The sequence below is a fragment of the Hemicordylus capensis genome, chromosome 3 (genome assembly GCF_027244095.1).
Source record: "Hemicordylus capensis ecotype Gifberg chromosome 3, rHemCap1.1.pri, whole genome shotgun sequence".
Classification (NCBI taxonomy): domain Eukaryota; kingdom Metazoa; phylum Chordata; class Lepidosauria; order Squamata; family Cordylidae; genus Hemicordylus; species Hemicordylus capensis.
The window spans coordinates 78,099,812-78,117,901 of NC_069659.1; positions in this window are offsets into that span (position 1 = coordinate 78,099,812).

An 18,090-nucleotide genomic window follows, 5' to 3' on the forward strand; every position below is an offset into this window, starting at 1 on the left:
CCAGCAAGTGGCCTTGCATAATAGTAGCTGTTTTCTGATCTCTCCATTTAAAATTGCAAAGGTTGGGTAAGAAATGGGGCTACATCATCTAGAAAGAGAGTACATAAACGCTTCAATTTCTAGGTGGAATAATTCCTCAACTGCAAGTGCCCTTAGTATTCCAATTTAGCTTTGACTATAGCTAACATAAGCTACCTAATGGCGCAGCGGGAAAATGCTTGACTAACAAGCAGAAGGTTGCTGGTTCAAATCCCCGCTGGTACTATATCGGGCAGCAGTGATATAGGAAGATAATGAAAGGCATCATCTCCTACTTCGCGGGAGTAGGCAATGGTAAACTCCTCCTGTATTCTACCAAAAGAAAACCACAGGGTTCTGTGGGCACCAGGACTCGAAATCGACTTGACGGCACACTTTACCTTTATAGCTAAGATCCCTATCCAGATGTTATTGAGCACAGGGGCACTCATGTTTACAATGGGAATGAGAGAAGGAAGTCCCACCTTAGAACTGTCATTCACCCAGGTATGGTGCTGTTTGTTTGAAGGGAACAACACTGTAATTGTCACTGGCATGTCCATGAGCAGCAGTCTCAGGTTATCCAGGCTGCTGATCATGGAAGTGTTGGCCATCACGGTTATGGCACTGCCCCCTTCACACAAACAGCATTGTAGCTGTGAGCACCTAGCAGGAGATGGGGGTGAATGACAACTCTGGGTGAGAATTCTTCCCCACTTTCCCAGCTGTAACTGTGAATGTCACTGAGCTCACTAATATGAAGAAGGCTTATGAGTGGGACTGTTGCAGAGATGAGTATTTGCTGCCTGGAATCATGCAACATGAATCATGCAACAGTCTACAGAGATTACTGAATTTATAATGAATCTGAATTAAGTAAGAATCTGAAGTAAACAGATTTTAGAAAACGACAAGCCCTGAAAAACAAAGCAAGGCAGACCCTAAATTCCAATCAAGTCAAGTTCTAAGACGGATGATTAAATTCTGCATTCTAGTACCCTTTTGTTCTGATGGTCTGACTGAATAGCAACTGTTCCACCCATATATTTCCCCCTGCCTTGACAATACTCTATGAATTTTTTACTACTATGAATTTTTTTATATACTGCTCTTCAACCAAAGTTCTCAAAGTGGTATAAATAGAAAAAATAAACAATACATAAATGAGAGCTCACAATCTGAAAAGAAACATAAAGTTGACACCAAAAACATCCACTGGAGAGATGCTGTGCTGTGGTTGGATAGGGCAAATTGCACCCCACTGCTAAATATAAGAGAATTGCCACTTTAAAAGGTGCCTCTTTGCTCAGTTAGCAGGGGATAATAGAGATTCCTAATTATCTCCTTGAATCTTTTCTCCTTTACAGTACCTGCTAGGAAGCCCCAGAAGGAAACTTTACAAGTACTCTCTACTTTTTGAGACATGTGTGGGATTTTGGCAGCCACTCTGCCACTTTACTGTACTGAATTTCTCCTGGAGCATTTCCAGATGGGGCTTTTAGCTTGCTTCTCCTCCAGAATGGAGGGTGTGTGTTCACATATTGGCCAGATTAACCACAAAGTCCTTGTGAGCTATCGAAGAGTGCTTCACACATGATTCTGGTTTTTCATGGCCCATTAAAGTATAGCTCAATTTATGTTCAGTGTAAAAAAAAAATCAACTTTTTGTGTCACTTTTGTGGGACAAATTTGAACTCTCAGTAAAGCCTGCTGTCTGGAAATGCTCCTAAACAGGTGTTCTCCTGTTGTACTTACCCCTCCTAAGGTATCCTCACGTGGTTGATGTTACATTGAGTTGTCTTCTTTTATCCCAAATTGTTGTCCTGTTCTTCATCCCCTTGCACAAGTTAACATGGATGTACTTCTGGGTTTCCCTTCCAGTTGGGAAGTTGCTATGTGCATCATTGTCTGGCAGGCCACCAATTAGACTTGGATAGAAGGAGGCAACTGTGGGTTCATCCTTCTCTTACCACTTTTGTGGACAGGACTGTTGGATTTCCCTGGTGAGATCCATGTCATTGGCATGAAGCAGTAGACTAAAGGACAAGTAGAAAAGTTGCTCTATGTTTTTTATTTCTCTCTCTCTTTCCGCTAGGGATGTGCACAAAACCGGTTTGCCCGGTTCGGTTTGAATTCGAACCAGGTTCGAACCAGGAGGGGGTGGTTCGGTTTTGGTTTTGCTCAAACCTCCCCCTGGTTCAGTTCGAATTAGAACCAGTTTGGACATCCAGAAATCGGTACGATGTTAGCTGGCACCCAGGGGTACCTGCCACCCAAACCCCAAAGCAATCAGACACTCGTACGATTTTATATGAATTTTTAAAAATTATTTTAATTTTTTCTCATAGGGTATAATGGGACTCGAACCAACCCATTATTCCCTATTGTGGAGCACCCATGGGTGCCAACAACCATGCAAGCCATGAAGCAATTGGACACCCCCTATGATTTTTAATGAATATTTGAAATATTTTTAATTATTTTTCTCATAGGGTATAATAGGACCCGAACCAGCCCATATCCCCTATTGTGGAGCACAAAAGTGGGGTGGGTGGTAGACAACCAGGGGTGCCTACTATCCACAAAGCTTCACGTCGGGGGCAAAGGGGTGGCCTAGAGCAGAGTGTGGTGGGTGGTAGTGCCCAAGGGGGGCCAGGAAGCTATCAGAATTATTTGAAAGGAATTGGGCAAAGGGCTGATTTTTAAGTGATTTTTGAAGTTTATGTGTCTTTAAGGTTAGCAATGAGAGTGGATTCATAGTTTGTCATTGAAACAAGAGGGTGTGGTTGGCACCCTCTTTGCACTAGACCACCACTCACTCTGGGCCACCCCAGCACCCCACAAGTGGCTTTAAGGTTTTTCCCAGAGCGAGGGTGCCAACCACCTCCATGGGTTGCTAACCCATGGGGTACTGGGTTTTGTTGTTTCTGAAGTGTTCTGAGTGTAGATTCTTTGGTAGCATATAAGATTTTCAATGACAAACCATGAATCCACTCTCATCTGCTAACCTTAAAGACACATAAACTTCAAAAATCACTTAAAAATCATCCCTTTGCCCAATTCCTTTCAGATAATTCTGATAGCTACCTGGCACTAACACCCTTGGGCACTAACACCCTCCATACTCTGCTCTAGGACATACCTTTTCCCCCGTCATGAAGCTATACATTTGCTCACACCTCCATGCTTCTATATGGAGAAAAACCTTACAGACACATAAACTTCAAAAATCACTTAAAAACCAGCCCTTTGCCCAATTCCTTTCAAATAATTCTGATAGCTTCCTTGCCCACCTTGGGAACTACCACCCACCACACTCCACTCTAGGACACCCCTTTCTCTTCTACGTGAAGCTATACATTTGCTGCAATCCTCATTATTCTCTATGAGGAATTCCAAAATAATTTTAAAATTCACCAATAATCAGAGGAATGTCTGGTTGCCTTGGAACTTTGTGGATAGTAAGCACCCCTGGTTGTCTACCACCCACCCCACCTTTATGCCCCTAGGTGCTCCACAATAGGGGATATGGGCTGGTTCGGGCCCCATTATACCCTATGAGAAAAATAATTAAAAATATTTCAAATATTCATTAAAAGTCATAAGAGTGTCCAATTGCTTCAGGGTTTGCTTGGTTGTTGGCACCCATGGGTGCTCCACAATAGGGAATAATGGGCTGGTTCAAGTCCCATTATACCCTATGAGAAAAAATTAAAATAATTTTCAAAAATTCATAAAAAATCGTACGAGTGTCCGATTGCTTTGGGGTTTGGGTGGCAGGTACCCCTGGGTGCCAGCTACCATCCTACCAATTTTGGGATGTCATAACCGGTTCAAACCGGTTCGAATCAAACCATCCCCTGGTTCGGTTCCAATTCGAACCTGCAGCTCAAACCTGATGGCTGGTTCGGTTCGAATTCGAACCTTTGAACCACCTTGGTTCAAATTCAAACCGGTTCGCACATCCCTACTTTTCCCCCCAACTCCAACCACACTTCATCTTCTGCAACCTGATAGGCTATTCATGGATCTGCCTTTCCCCTCTTTCACTTTTTCTTTCTCTCTCCATAGGAGTTACCTTTACTTCCCATATTACCAAGCTACCACATGTTTACATTATTTATTTGCTCTGTAAAACTAAGCTTTATTTATTTTCAAAAGTCTCCAACTTTCTATGTGGTACTTAATGAGTCTCAGCATCGTCTGGATTGAGATTGATATATTATCCATGCTTGCACATTTGGTTTGGAGTAATTTTCCCATTTCAGCCTCAAAGGACATGCTGACTTGTGTAGGATACACAGCTTCAAGCAAACATGGTAAGACTGCACAGAATAGAGTTTAAATATTTTTTCTAACAACAGAAGTGTGCTTCTGTTGTTAGAGTCTAAGGTTGCTGAACTTGTGGTTCATTAAGACATCTAGTTCCTTCACAAGTACTGCTGCCAAGCAAGGTCTCCCACATCCTGTACTTGACCATTTGATTTAAATGCAGGACTTTATATTAACTGAACTTCATCTGTTGGTTTTGGCCAAGATTCAATAGCTGCTGAAGGGTAAATTTAATGTTTTCATCAATATTTGCTGAGGTTGTAGAAAGAGAAATGGATAATGGAGTAAGTTATATCTAATGGTGAATGTTGTTAGTTCATTGTGCGTCTTTATGTGTGCCTGTACACAAACAATGATTAACAGATTAAGTGTGCATATTGTCCTCAAGAACTCAGGGTAGTTCATACACACATGTTTTTCTTATCCCCTGACTTGAAGAGATTAAATTTGTAAAACACTTTCCCTCTCTAAAAGATGTGCAATGGCTGGTAAGAAAAGTAATGTTTTAAACATTTCCCCCACCTCCAAAGCAGAAGGGATTGTGAGTGTCTTGAGGGAGTATTCTTCAAACTAGGAAATTTCCCAGTCTTTTTGTTCAAGCCCTTCTTCCACCCATCCTAGCTAAAGAAATAATCTGGGGGTGGGGTGGGGGAAAACAATAAGTACATTGCTGTGAAAATATTCAATCATCTGTGACATAGTCAGTTACCTTTTTATTTCACAAATTGTGCATACGCTTAGCTAATGCCAATTAAAAATGGCAACTCTTCCCAACACCCTGGGATTATTATTGAAAATCTGGTTTAAATGTCAGCAAGACATTTTCCTCTTACACTTTGTATCCTGGCTTAATTGCTGGCTTGATGGAGCTGAGGCAGCTCCTGTACAGCTGCTGCTTTCTGTTCCTCCTACCCTCTACGTCCACCACTACAGGAGCTGTTGCTGTGGCCAGTGCCTAATCTCTTCACTTTTCATCTCTTCCTAGCTCAAGTTGGTGCCTTCATGGCCTCATTTATCAGATGGATCCTGGGACATTAGACATCATATTCTTGGCACATCCCCATCACAATGGGAGCTCACACAGTGAGCACCAGCTCATACTTTCATTCTTGGCATTCTTTCGTTCTTGGTGTTGTATGTATTCGCTCCCAATTAATGGTAAATTTTAATTGCTGGCTTGATGAATTAAATAAATATTTTAAATATTTTTATGTTCTTATTTTGATGACTCTTTGAAGACATTTAATTATTAATAGTTGCCTTGTGAATCCACAAGATGAGAAGTTAACACAAGTGTATTTAAATAATGCTGTTTGAAAAACCCAGTTTTTGAATGACTGTTTGCAAATCCAGGCCCAAATAAGGACAGGACACGCATAGTTGGAAAACTAGGACCAATTCATTGAATATTTACAAAACCTGCAAAGAGGAATCTTAACTAAAGTGCGGGTATCCCCTGTGTGGGCCAATCTCATGGGAGGTATGCCCATAGGAGGGTGAAGGACCAAGCTTTGATTTGGCTTGGTACCCAGTCCAAACCTCTTCTCTACCATGAGGTTACCCCTGTTGAGGTGATGCATGCCAGACCACCTCAATCCAGGTCGTGAGGCACTGAGCAGTGTTTGCTGGCATGCATCCGAATGAGAGCAGATCCAGCCGGAGAATCGTGAGATCACCAAGCCTCCCTCCATATTCCCACTCACCATAATGGCCCTCCTGCCCAACACCAATGTAAATTAACCTACTCTGACCTGGATCAATCTGCCTTAATGAAACCAGTGAGAAGTAGGCGAAAAAAGGCCCCAACATTAGCCAATCAGTTGAGACCCCCAAAATTCTACTTGGCCCCAGTGGTGACCAGAATATCCCTCACTGAGTCCAGGGGTGGGTGGGAGGGTGCCAGCCCATAGAGCACCTGAAAGAGCAAGGGAGCCAAGTGCTTATGCAGCTGCTCCTTGCACATGATTTGTCCGCTGGTGTTACGTGCTGGGGGACTAAAATGGCACATAACACCAGCGGACCAAATGGCCCCGTCTGGGGCCGGGCCCACAATTCTGCCCCCTGCTTACCCCATATCCCTGCTAATGCAGTGAAAGGAGTGGGTAGCAGCTTTCATCTTGTTTAGTCTATAATAATAAAGTATAACTGTAGCACTGCACATGCACGCATGCACACACACACACACACAGGTTTTTGCGCCATGCTGATATAAAAAAACTCTGGCAGCTGGCTTTAACTGTTGAGATGGTAAAGGGATTTAGACTCTTAAGACTATAACAGTACAGAATCATGTTCCACATGGTGTCATCAGTTACCAACAAGAAGCAGCGAATGGTTTACAGCAAAATTCAGACACTGCAGGACTTCATTGTGTTCTCATACTCAGCTGGTTTAAGTTACTCTCGCTTATGTAAGGGAAAAACCATTCCAGCTATTAAGATTGTTTGTGGTGTGTGTTAGAAATATAATCTTAATTGCTGCCATAGAATAAGATCGTATTCAAGTGATGAGGGATTTGCTATTTCATTTCTAAAGCCAATACTAACTTTAAATCATCTTTGTTTGCTATGCAAATTCTCTACTTGGTGCTGATGCATAATAAGGAGAGGTTGAAAACATGTATAGAAGTAATGAGTTCTACACTCCAGAGAATACGGGTTGGCATCCTCATGGGGTATTTGTTCTGGCAACATAAATTTTAGCAAAAAAAACCACTGGAAAGACCTTTTGAACAATATTCTGTCATTTTTCTCCTTTTGTCATCTATTTTGTCAATCAAATATTCTTTCTTCAAAGTGCTCATTCAGTTTGATTTTAAAATGATTTTTGACATGAGTTTGGTGTTCTTATGACCCTAAAATTCTACAGTCACCGCATCAGATCACTTGGGCAAAGCTGTTTAGCAAAGTCAGGATGGTGTCATCACATGTGGCTTTGGATGAAAATGTTACAAGTGCAACTTGCAAAGTGTAGATTGGAGGTGGGATGTGGAGAAATTGTGGGTGGGTGGGTGGGGAACCGAATAATTCTCTAAAGCATCTCCTTGGTAAACGTAAAGTGTGCCGTCAAGTTGATTTTGACTCCTGGCACCCACACAGCCCTGTGGGGTTTTTTGCTAGACTATGGGAGGCGTTTACCATTGCTTCCGCCCACGTAGTATGAGATGATGCCTTTCAGCATCTTCCTATATTGCTGCTGCCTCATATAATACCAGCGGGGATTCAAACCGGCAACCTTCTGCTTGTTAGTCAAGCATTTTCCCACAGCATCACTTAAGGTAGTAGGAACCCTAACATCTTGAATTCTACTGTAGGGAAATTTCATTTCCAACCCTGCTGAACTTTAGGATCTTTCCATTCATAACAGTTTGGAATCTTTGTATGATGCTACTATATAGGAATGTTTCATAACTGCTACGTGTTATACACTTGGTACAACTGGAGAGTATAATCTGAATATACTGTGTTCAGGTTTATTTCCGCATCTGTGAAGACTACTTATATATCTTACCTTTCATTAACAATTTAACAAATTGGATGCAAGTTTCACTTGCCCAGAACAATCTTGGATAGCTCGACATCTGGGCCAGTGAGTATTCCTCAATTGATTGCAGTGACAGGCCAAATGAAAGCTGGCTCAATGTATACAGGATGTCTGAAAGAAAACAGAGAAGTTATAAAATGCAGGAAATTAAAAGTGATGACTGATCACCATAACTGATGACTGATCATCATGACTGATGGTCATGATGCCCAGAGTCTTAGGCTTGTTTCAGCTGAATGTTACAGAGAAAGGATTCCCAACTTGTGGTATTTATTTATTTATTATTAAAACTTTTATACTGCCCTTCCAAAAGGCTCAGGATACACCAGATGTTGCTGAACTTCAACTCCCATCATCCCCAGCTACAATGAATTGTAGCTGGAGATTATAAATGGTAGCTGGGGGTTATGGGAGTTCAGCAACATCTGGAGTACCACAGGTTGGGAACCCCTATTATAGAGTGTTGGTTTTATATAGTATCCATAGATTCTCTGAAGATGACAGGTACAAATTCATGTCCCTTACAAGCACATAACATACCCAGTTATCTAGAAACATAGTGTGCATAATAAACCATAAAAATGTATTTCAGAATGAGCTTCTGCTGGCCTCATTGCCACTTTTGCTCCATTATGCTCTTTTCAGCCTACTGGTAGCACTTATCCTTCTTAATGTGTGTAATTCATGTTGTAATTTAAAGGCATATTGTGTTCAGATAGCAAAAAGAGTAACAAAGGTACTTCAGCAGCATTCCATAAATTGTGAAAATGACCTACAGGGTGCATGTATTTCTTGACATACCTTTTCTCCTGTGTGACTCGGATTGAAGCCACAGATGTTAAATGCTGCAGTTAACTTTTAATTTGAATAGTTTCAAATGCCCTCTTTCATGTTGACTGAAAGATAAGAAAATGTCTTCCAGGAACAAGCAAGCCATACAGTTAGTCTTTAAATGAAACAAAGACTGGGAACCCTGAACTCATAGTTTGAGTACCCTATTAAGAACAAGGATATGGAGGTTACGCTGTGACAGAATGGGAATTTGGCATTTTGTTGGCAAGGGCTCATGACCCCACCCCAAACTAGCTGGGAAACAAGCCTCCAGGTTTGGAGCCCACAAAGGCAACAGGGCAAGAATTCAGCAAGACGGGACGAAAGCCAATGCCAATGGTAGATATGGGAGCTGGCAAGGATGAGCCTGTATGCTGACAATCAACTAGGGAAACTTTTGTAGTAACAACAGCAAAAATGTTTATATACCACTTTTCAATGGGAGTTTCCAAAGCGGTTTACATAGAGAAATAATAAATAAATACAAATAAACACAATGTCAAACTGCTTTTTCTCTATTTGCATATAATTTTGCTCTGCTTCAATTAAGTCTCATGATACAGGGTCACTGTCTTATAGATGGCAGACTCCTAAACAATTCTTGATGCATCTGCTTCAGTGGTGATTGGCTTATTAGGGGTCATAAAACTGCAATACACATGCTGTGTATAGTCCCACTTTTCAGCTCTTGTAGTGCCATCTTGTTCCGAATGCCATGTGGCATTAATGCCTCAATGGAGCTGTCAGGGATGCTTCATTTGGTATATACTTTATATAGAAAGGAAAGATTGTGCCGTTGATTCAGTGTTGACTCCTGGCGATCACAGAGCCATGTGGTTTTCTTGGTAGAATACAGGAGTGGTTTACCATTGCGTTCCTCCCATGCAGTATGAAATGATGCCTTTCAGCACCTTCCTATATCGCTGCTACCCAAAATTGGAATTTCCCATATTCTGGGAAACACACCAGCTGGGATTCAAACCAACAGCCTCCTGTTCTCTAGACAGGTTGCTTCCCTGCTGCGCCATTAGGCAGCTATATACTGTATACCAGTATATAATTTATTGGATGTTTTAATGTTGTGTTGTGAGCCACCCAGAGAACAATTTGTTATGGGGCAACTAACAAATGAAGTTGTTGTTTTGTTTTTGTTATTTTATTCATTATAATATGCTGTGTAAGAAATATTACTATCCTCAAGAGTCTCTGTACGGCCATCTTGTTCCAGCCCCTGCTAACTTGGCAAAGAGGCACCTTTTAATGTGGTGATTTAGCAGGGGGAGCGTAACAGTACCTCCAGTGACTGTTGCTGGTGTCTGTCTTATGTTTTTCTTTTTAGATTGTGAGCCCTTTGGGGACAGGGATCCATCTTACTTACTTACTTACTTACTTACTTACTTACTCACTCTATCTATCTATCTATCTATCTATCTATCTATCTATCTATCTATCTATTATCCCTCTGTGTAAACCACCTGAGCCATTTTTGGAAGGGCAGTATAGAAATCAATCAATCAATCTTGTTCTTACTGGCTATGGTTTGATCTTTGCTTATACATTTTAATTCCTTTTGATGAGAGTATGCAGCCCACATATCAGACCTCATCACCATGAACTGGACCTTATCTATATTGAATTGGTGTCTCTGCTTGGGCCACCTCCATCATTTCCCACAGTGTCCAGCCATACCCTTCTCTGGAGGCTACTATAATCATGTCGTTAGCTATGATAACCAGAAATATCACTAAAAGCGTCATTGTTCTTCTGTTGGAATACTTCACTTGAAAACAATACAAAAAGAAAGGCAAGGAAACTTGAACCTTCACAGTGTGTATTAAAGATGCACAGTTCAGATGTCTCTTAACTTGCCAATATCCAACTTTATCAATTAGTACTGTGAACAGTCAGCTGACTCACAGCCTCTGTGGGTTTGAGAACTGAGAACATTTCCAGTCTCTTCCAGTTGCCTTTGTAAGTCTCTCAGCTTGTCCATAATGATGGTAACTGTGCAGAGGGGCAGTTCAGATCAGGACTTCAGGACAGGGGTAGCCTTCCCCTGTGCTGCTTTCCCCCCACCAGCTGTTTCTTGTCTTGATTATTAAAACCTATCTAAGATTTGCCATTTATTGCAAGTGGGACTTTTAGGGGGAAACTGTGCAGAAAAAAAATTAACTGTCCCTGCTCTTCAGTCCCATTTCCTGTGGTTCTTTGTTTTAAGAGATGAAATGCAGGGAACCCTAACCATAGTATTGTTATAAAATAATTTCTAGTTTCTGAAGAAATCCTATCTTGAGGGCAACTACCTTGCTGAATTTTACCCTTTGATTTTAACATACTGAGCAGTGTTCCCTCTCAGGCGTGCACATGTGCACGCACTCACACGTTTTTTGATGTCCGCTCGGTTAATTTTAGATCCCGCTCAGGTTGAATCAGGAAGGCCCCATTCTGAATGCTCATGCTCACGCTTTGCCCTGATGCTGCCACCCAGAACAAAACTCATTCTGCACACAGATGAGAAAAATTAGAGAGAAAGAACATTGATACTGAGGGTAAAGCTCCTACTAGTCTCCTTGTTTCTGAAGTGCTTCTCATTGTGCTAATTGACAGCAACAGATTGGGAAAATGTCAATTCACTGTGCATGTTTCAATTTAAGGACAGAGAAAGTAATACAGAACATGAGCGTTGATAGCCCATCTGTGAGGGCTGGACTGAAAACCATATGTTTGGGAATTCTCCTAGAGGGATATATGTTGAACACACCTGGACTTAGAATGTGCTAGAACCTTGTGATTTGGGATTTTATAGCTATCAGCCCAGTAAGATTGTATCCTTAGGTTTTTAACAGACAGGGAATGAGGTATTCAGCCTAATAATCCTAGGCCATCTATTGTGAAGGAAATCCTGCACTAATTTTTATGTTTTGAAACTGCGCAGAAGTCTGTGGCACAGGCTGGCAACTGATGCACATGGAGGAACATGTTGTGCTTTTTTTTAAGGTGGAACAACTTCTTCAGAATGTTCAGGTGCCATTTGTTTCCTATGCCACAGAGATTCTGGCAGTATTCCCTTTTGAATGGTTACATCAGGGCAGCATTTGCTAGCCGATGTAGAGTGATACCTTCAGTCTGTCAAGAAGGTTGAGAACTGACTGTGACAGGCTGCATGTGCCTTTATCCTGGAGACCTAGACCAGCATGCTTCTCTTTCAACTTCTTATTAACCTTACATGTGCCCTCGGTGGAGGCTTAGGTAGAATATCAAATACATTGTGTCTTACCACCAACAGTAAGGTGTACATTGCTATGCAGCTAAATCTTTTAACATCTCCTGCTGCTTCTTATGGGCATCACGCAGCTAAATCCTTGTGTGTTACTTTAAATGTATATTCATTAGGATTGTCCTCTCTGCTCCCTGCTTCCAACTGCTGGCATAAGAGGTTGGAATGAAATAAGAACCAGAGCAGGAAACCATAATTATATAACCAGGGTGTGCTTAAGTGGCATATAGTTTCCAGTTAATGAGGTGGTGTTGGATATAATGCCACTCATTTACTAGATAACTGATAATCATGTATTAAGTGTTGCTGTTTTTAAAGGAAAACTAGACAATTTAAAGATGTCTTGAAAGTGTCTACTTAGTAATATCTGGGTTTATTCCACTGAGAAGCCTTTATCTTAATGTTAACTTTGATGTTATGTCACTCTGCCTTATCAAAATAGTATATTTTCACAGGCTGGCAGCATTTTAGTGTTAAGTCATCTGTAGGGATTTTGAATTCTTATCTAAAGCTGATCAGCCATTTTCTGCTCTTGCCTTCCTTTTCATTGCTGTATGAAAATAATTGGGTTTGAATGTGTGTACACTATTGAAAAATCTTTTAAAATGCAAATCATGGTCTTGCCATTCAGCAGCTACCCGTTACATTTGTTTTAAAAACTACATTTTATATTAATTGCAGAACAAACAGAGGAGTCATATCTTTCTAGACCATAATTCTGATCCCCATAAGCTGCAAATGGTTTCTCTCCCCCCACCCCCCCCAGTATTGGAAACAGTCAGGAAGTACTGTTTGTCCCCTTCTTCAATAGACAAATTCCATCAATTTATCCATTTGTGTGACTTCAGGGGCATGGGCTAGCCACTCCTTTAAAGTAGGCACATCAGCAGATATTGATGATTAAGCATCAATAATTTTGGTTGCAACCAGAAGGTTGACAATTGAAATCCAAGCCATATGGTGCAGTGGTTAGAGGGAACATATATTTCCCCCAATATTAGTTAAAAGCAGCTGGGAGGTTGTCACCTTACTACCACTCACCTGCACACCTTGCCCTTTTGTGGACTTTTCCCTACTTGATTTCCCGGCTTGCAATAATCTAACTTCTCAGATAGATTACTGCAATGCATTTTACGTAGGGCTGCCTTTGAAAATGGTCCAGAAACTGCAGCTGGTACAAAATAGAGCTGCAAGATTTTTAACATGGGACTGGACGTTTTGATCATATTATGCCAGTGCTTCGTCATGATTCGTTTGATCATATTATGCCGGTGCTTGCACTGGCTCCCACTCTGTTTCCAGGCCCAATTCAGTGTGCTGTTTTTCACCTAAAGGCCTAAAATATCCAACTTATTTATTTATTATTTATCTGTGTAAACCGCCCTGAACCATTTTTGGAAGGGCGGTATAGAAATAGAGTAAGTAAATAAATAATAAAATAAATTGCTTGGGACTGGGTCACCTGAGAGAGCGCCTTGCCCCATATGACCCTACCCATACCTTAAGATCTTCTTTGGAGGCCCTCCTCTCAGTGCCAGTGCCAAATGAGGTGAGGTGGGTGGCTACCAGGGAGAGGGCCTATTCAGTGTTTGGACACCGTTTATGGGACCTCATCCCCCATGAGGTTCAACTGGCTTCATAACTTTGTTCTTTTAGAAGCCAGGTAAAGACCTTTTTGTTCACACAGGGCTTTTAAATTAGGGTTTTTAGACTTGTTCTGATCTTTAACTAGTTTTAAAATGAGTCTGTTTTGTATTTATTTTTCTTTTTACCTTTTTTGGTCTTTATTATTAAATGTGTCATATGTTTTTATTGTATGTTTTAATCCTCTGTTGTATGCCACCCAGAGAACAATTTGTTATGGGCTGGTTAACAAATAAAGATGATGATGAAGAATTTATTTTCCTGTTGCTATAATAATTTTATTTCAAATCTCAAAATTACAAGATATTAATCAAAGCTGCACATTTTAATTTCAAATTGAAGAAGGAAATATTATGAGCTTTAGGCCTGGTCTACACAATAGAGAGGTATAGTTCTGAAAGGTATAGAAGGGACTGGGTCACTGCAGACTGCAGGTGCAGGGTACTTTTGAATCTTTCCTTAAGTTAAAAAAATAATTCCTGTGTTTCAGTCCCAGGGCCATAACCCTGTGAACAGTGGTAGGACGGAATGGAATTAGCACAATTTGCAAATATGTGCCACAAGGAGAAATGTATGGGGATTTAACACCAGGTAAGCAAAGGAATAATATAGGTCAAGATAAACATTTAGCAGCATTAACATATGATAGATTGTGCAGGTAAATAATATTAATTTATATCATGTCAGACCATCAGTTGATTGTGCTATTTATCTGACCTGGCAGTAAGTCTGCAAAAATATCAGGCAGGGCTCTAGAACTAGCAGTGATCTGTTGTGATGCCCAAACTGGGTGATTAAATTAAACCTAGTTTAATCTAACCAGTTTGGGCATTACGAAGAATCAACCAGAATCTGAAGTTCATGAAGGTGCAAATTTAAAAGACTAATTAGTAATTTGGATTATGTACCACCACCACCCCACATATGTATCTCAGAAGGTATATAAATATTAAATAAAATTAGTGGAAGGATTAGTGGATCTAATCACACCTTATAACATTACACAGATAATCCATATGGGTCAAGGGAGTTATTCAACGGAAATGTTTTTACTAGTCTTCATACTTCTTATTTTACTAGAAAGTTTAAGAGTTTCCTATCTTCCTCTGATAACCTTGGTTATACTTTCTTTTTTAAGCAATTACTTTATGCTGGATGAAACTGGATTATTGGACTGATAAATGTTTTAATAAAAGTTACAAATGCACTAACATTCTTCATTCAGATAAGTCAGTGTAGGTCACTGGACATAGCTGGGTGAATTATTTGCTTATTTCTTTCTTTAGATGGACTAAAGACACATAGCTACACTCAAGAGCTTACACCCAAGCATTTACAGATTTTTTTTTCCAAAGTAAAATTTTATACTAAAGCATTATGCGATATTGGCCCCAAGTTTGTTTGTTAAATTTAGATATCCTCTGTTTGTGTTTAATTCTTGTTGAAACTTACAATAATGGTGGTTTATGTTGTATTTCCAGTTCTTTTATTTAAATAATATTTTTCTCATTTTGTTCTGTATTTGCAATCACTGGCTCACATCTGGACTAATGTAGTGACAGTGCACATAGTACAGTGGTTATTGTCATTGAGCTGACCTTCCATCTGAAGCTAAGGGAATTATGAGATAATCCCTAAAGAGTACACAGCCTTCGGTGACATATTTTCAGGAGACTCAGTCAGCTTCAGAGGGAAGAATGGGAAGCAACAAAACTCTCTGCTGTCTTAAATTGTGTGACATTAAATACACATATATTTCCTTAGTCTGGATGCCAGCCAGTTTTTTTTAATGGTCCTGCAGAAGAAGCATTCTACAGTACACAGGATGGGTTCACACATAATAGCAGCAAATAAGTACATAAAAACCACCAATTCCTGGTGGACATGCACAGCCCTATTGTTGCTGCTTCCGTGTTGTGTAAACCTGGACATGGTGGGTACTAATCTCTGTCCAACATTCTCTGCCCAACTTCAGCTGTTGGACTGAGATGTTGGGCAAATATCAGGCAGACGCACATTCTTCATTCCACATTTCTGGGCTTGTATGGAAGCAGCAGCTATAGGAGGAGCAGCATGTACTTGTAGAGAACCAACAGTTCTTTTATTTTATTTTATTTAACACATTTGTATACCTCCCCAAATGCAAGTCTCTGGCCGGTTTACAACAAAACAATAAAAACAACAGATAAAAAGGTCAAAACGTTAGAACAATTTAAAATTTAAAATGTTAAAAACAATTAAAACAATATCTAATTAAAAGCCTGGGTGAACTAATGCATCTTGACCGCCTTTTTAAACATTGTAAGAGATGAGGAGACTCTTATTTAAACAAAAAGTGTATTCCAAAGCATCGGGGCAGCAACAGACAATGCCCGTCCCTGAGTAGCCAGCCACCAGACAAGCCAGTGGCAATTGAACCTTTCCAGATGATCTCAATAGGCACTGTGCTTCATAGTGAAGAAGGGGTTCTCTTAACTACTTGGGGCCCAAGCGTTTTAGGGATTATAATCAAAACCTTGTATTTTCCCCAGAAACTTATTGGCAACCAGTGTAGATCTTTTGAGATAGGAGTGATATGGTCTCTCTGAGATGACCCAGAGACCAACCTGGCTGCCGCATTCTGGACTAACTGCCATTTCCAGACTACGTACAAAGGCAGCCCCACATAGAGCGCATTGCAGGAATCAAGTCTGGAGGTGAGCAGCAGATGTACTACTGTTCTGAGGTCATTTATCTCAAGAAACAGATGTAGCTGGCATATCAGCCGAAGCTGATAAAAGGCACCTCTGGCCACTGCCTCAACCTGGGACACCAGGGAGAGTTTTGTGTCCAGATGCACCCCCAGACTGCATACTTGTTCCTTCTGGGGAAGTTGTGATTGTCACAGTTAAGTGTGAACCTACCCACATTTTCAGAGGCTCCCATACACATGTTTTGTAAATCTGCTGCAATTTTTGCATACATTGGCTAACAACCTAACACTGTATGTGCACTTTAACAGCAGTATGCACACGGTGCTAGAACACAACGATATTTTGAGCTTTTTTTGTGCTCCATAAGCCCTGTTAACAGACAGGTAGGGATGTGTTTCTGCTTTAACAGAATGTTTCCAGAGCCACACAGCTCAGCACTATGGTAGGCACGTGCCCCAGGCACCACTTGAAGGGGGGGCACCATTTTTTAAAATAAAAAAATAGCCTCTGAAAACAAAATGGCCACCGCACATGCTCAAATGGCCTCTATGAGGCCCTAGGCAATGTGAGGCCTCGCAGAGGCCATTTGAGCATGCACGGTGGCCATTTTGTTTTCAGTGGCCATTTATATATATATATATATATATATATATATATATATAAATGGCCACTGCACATGCTCAGATGGTCCCTGCAAGGCCCTAAAGGCCAGCGGGGGGAGGGGGACCTTTGCAGACCACCCCCTACAGCCTTTAGGAAGCCCCCCAAAGGGACTACAGGTAATTTTTTAAAAAAACTTTAATATAATATAATATAATAATATAATCACTGTACACATATTCAGTTTGGCACTATGTACAGAGAATCAGGACTTGTGAATATTGAGCTGAAGCTTATGAGCTAGGATTGTATTCATTTGCTCTTACTTTGCTTCTTGTGATACGTGAGTTAAATGTGATGTCTTAATAATATGGCTATTAATGGTGAGTTTGTCTTTGAATCAGTGTGAAATCCTTAGTATTAAGGCCCACTGGGAGTTTCTTGTTCTCTTTCTCTCATTTTAACTGTCTTTCTAGAATATATTCCAAGCAGTGACATAGTTTACTCTGCATATCCTTTAATTATTTTCAGAGTATCTGGGAAAAGTCAAATTCTCCGTTTATTTTTAATACTTATGTAATAGTGATGCTACAATGCATAGTAGAGAATTAGACAGGCACTTCTGTTTAGTTTTCCAAGTACATCTCCACATAGTATTTGGATATTTCATGAGCCCCCACATACTGAAATTTGTAGTTTTCCAGCATTTTTTGGTCTGGTTACGTTCACTGCTAAATAGTTCTTGAAATATTAAAAGATTAATGAGCTTGACTTGTATTTTTCAGCTGATATTATGGTAAAGTTATCTGAAAGATGGGTGTCAGATGTTTGGACAGGGGGCATAATTTCAATGCTTGCCCTAGGCGCTATTTCCCCTAGATACGCCTCTGACACAGCTGAAATAGTTGTGTTATTGAACAAGAGCACTTGAATTTCAGAAATGTGAGGACTAGTACTATTTGAGCACTGTGAAGCACATTCAGCATTAGTCGGGATATCAGCTATGATACCCACTCATTAAACTTTTCAATTATTCTCGTTCCCCTCCCTGGGAAACCATGGTATAAGGGTATGTTAATAGTGCTGTGAGAGAGAAAAGTGGAAACAGAAAAGGAAGTGGAATGGCTTTTAAGATGAAGAAAAAAGGCCAAA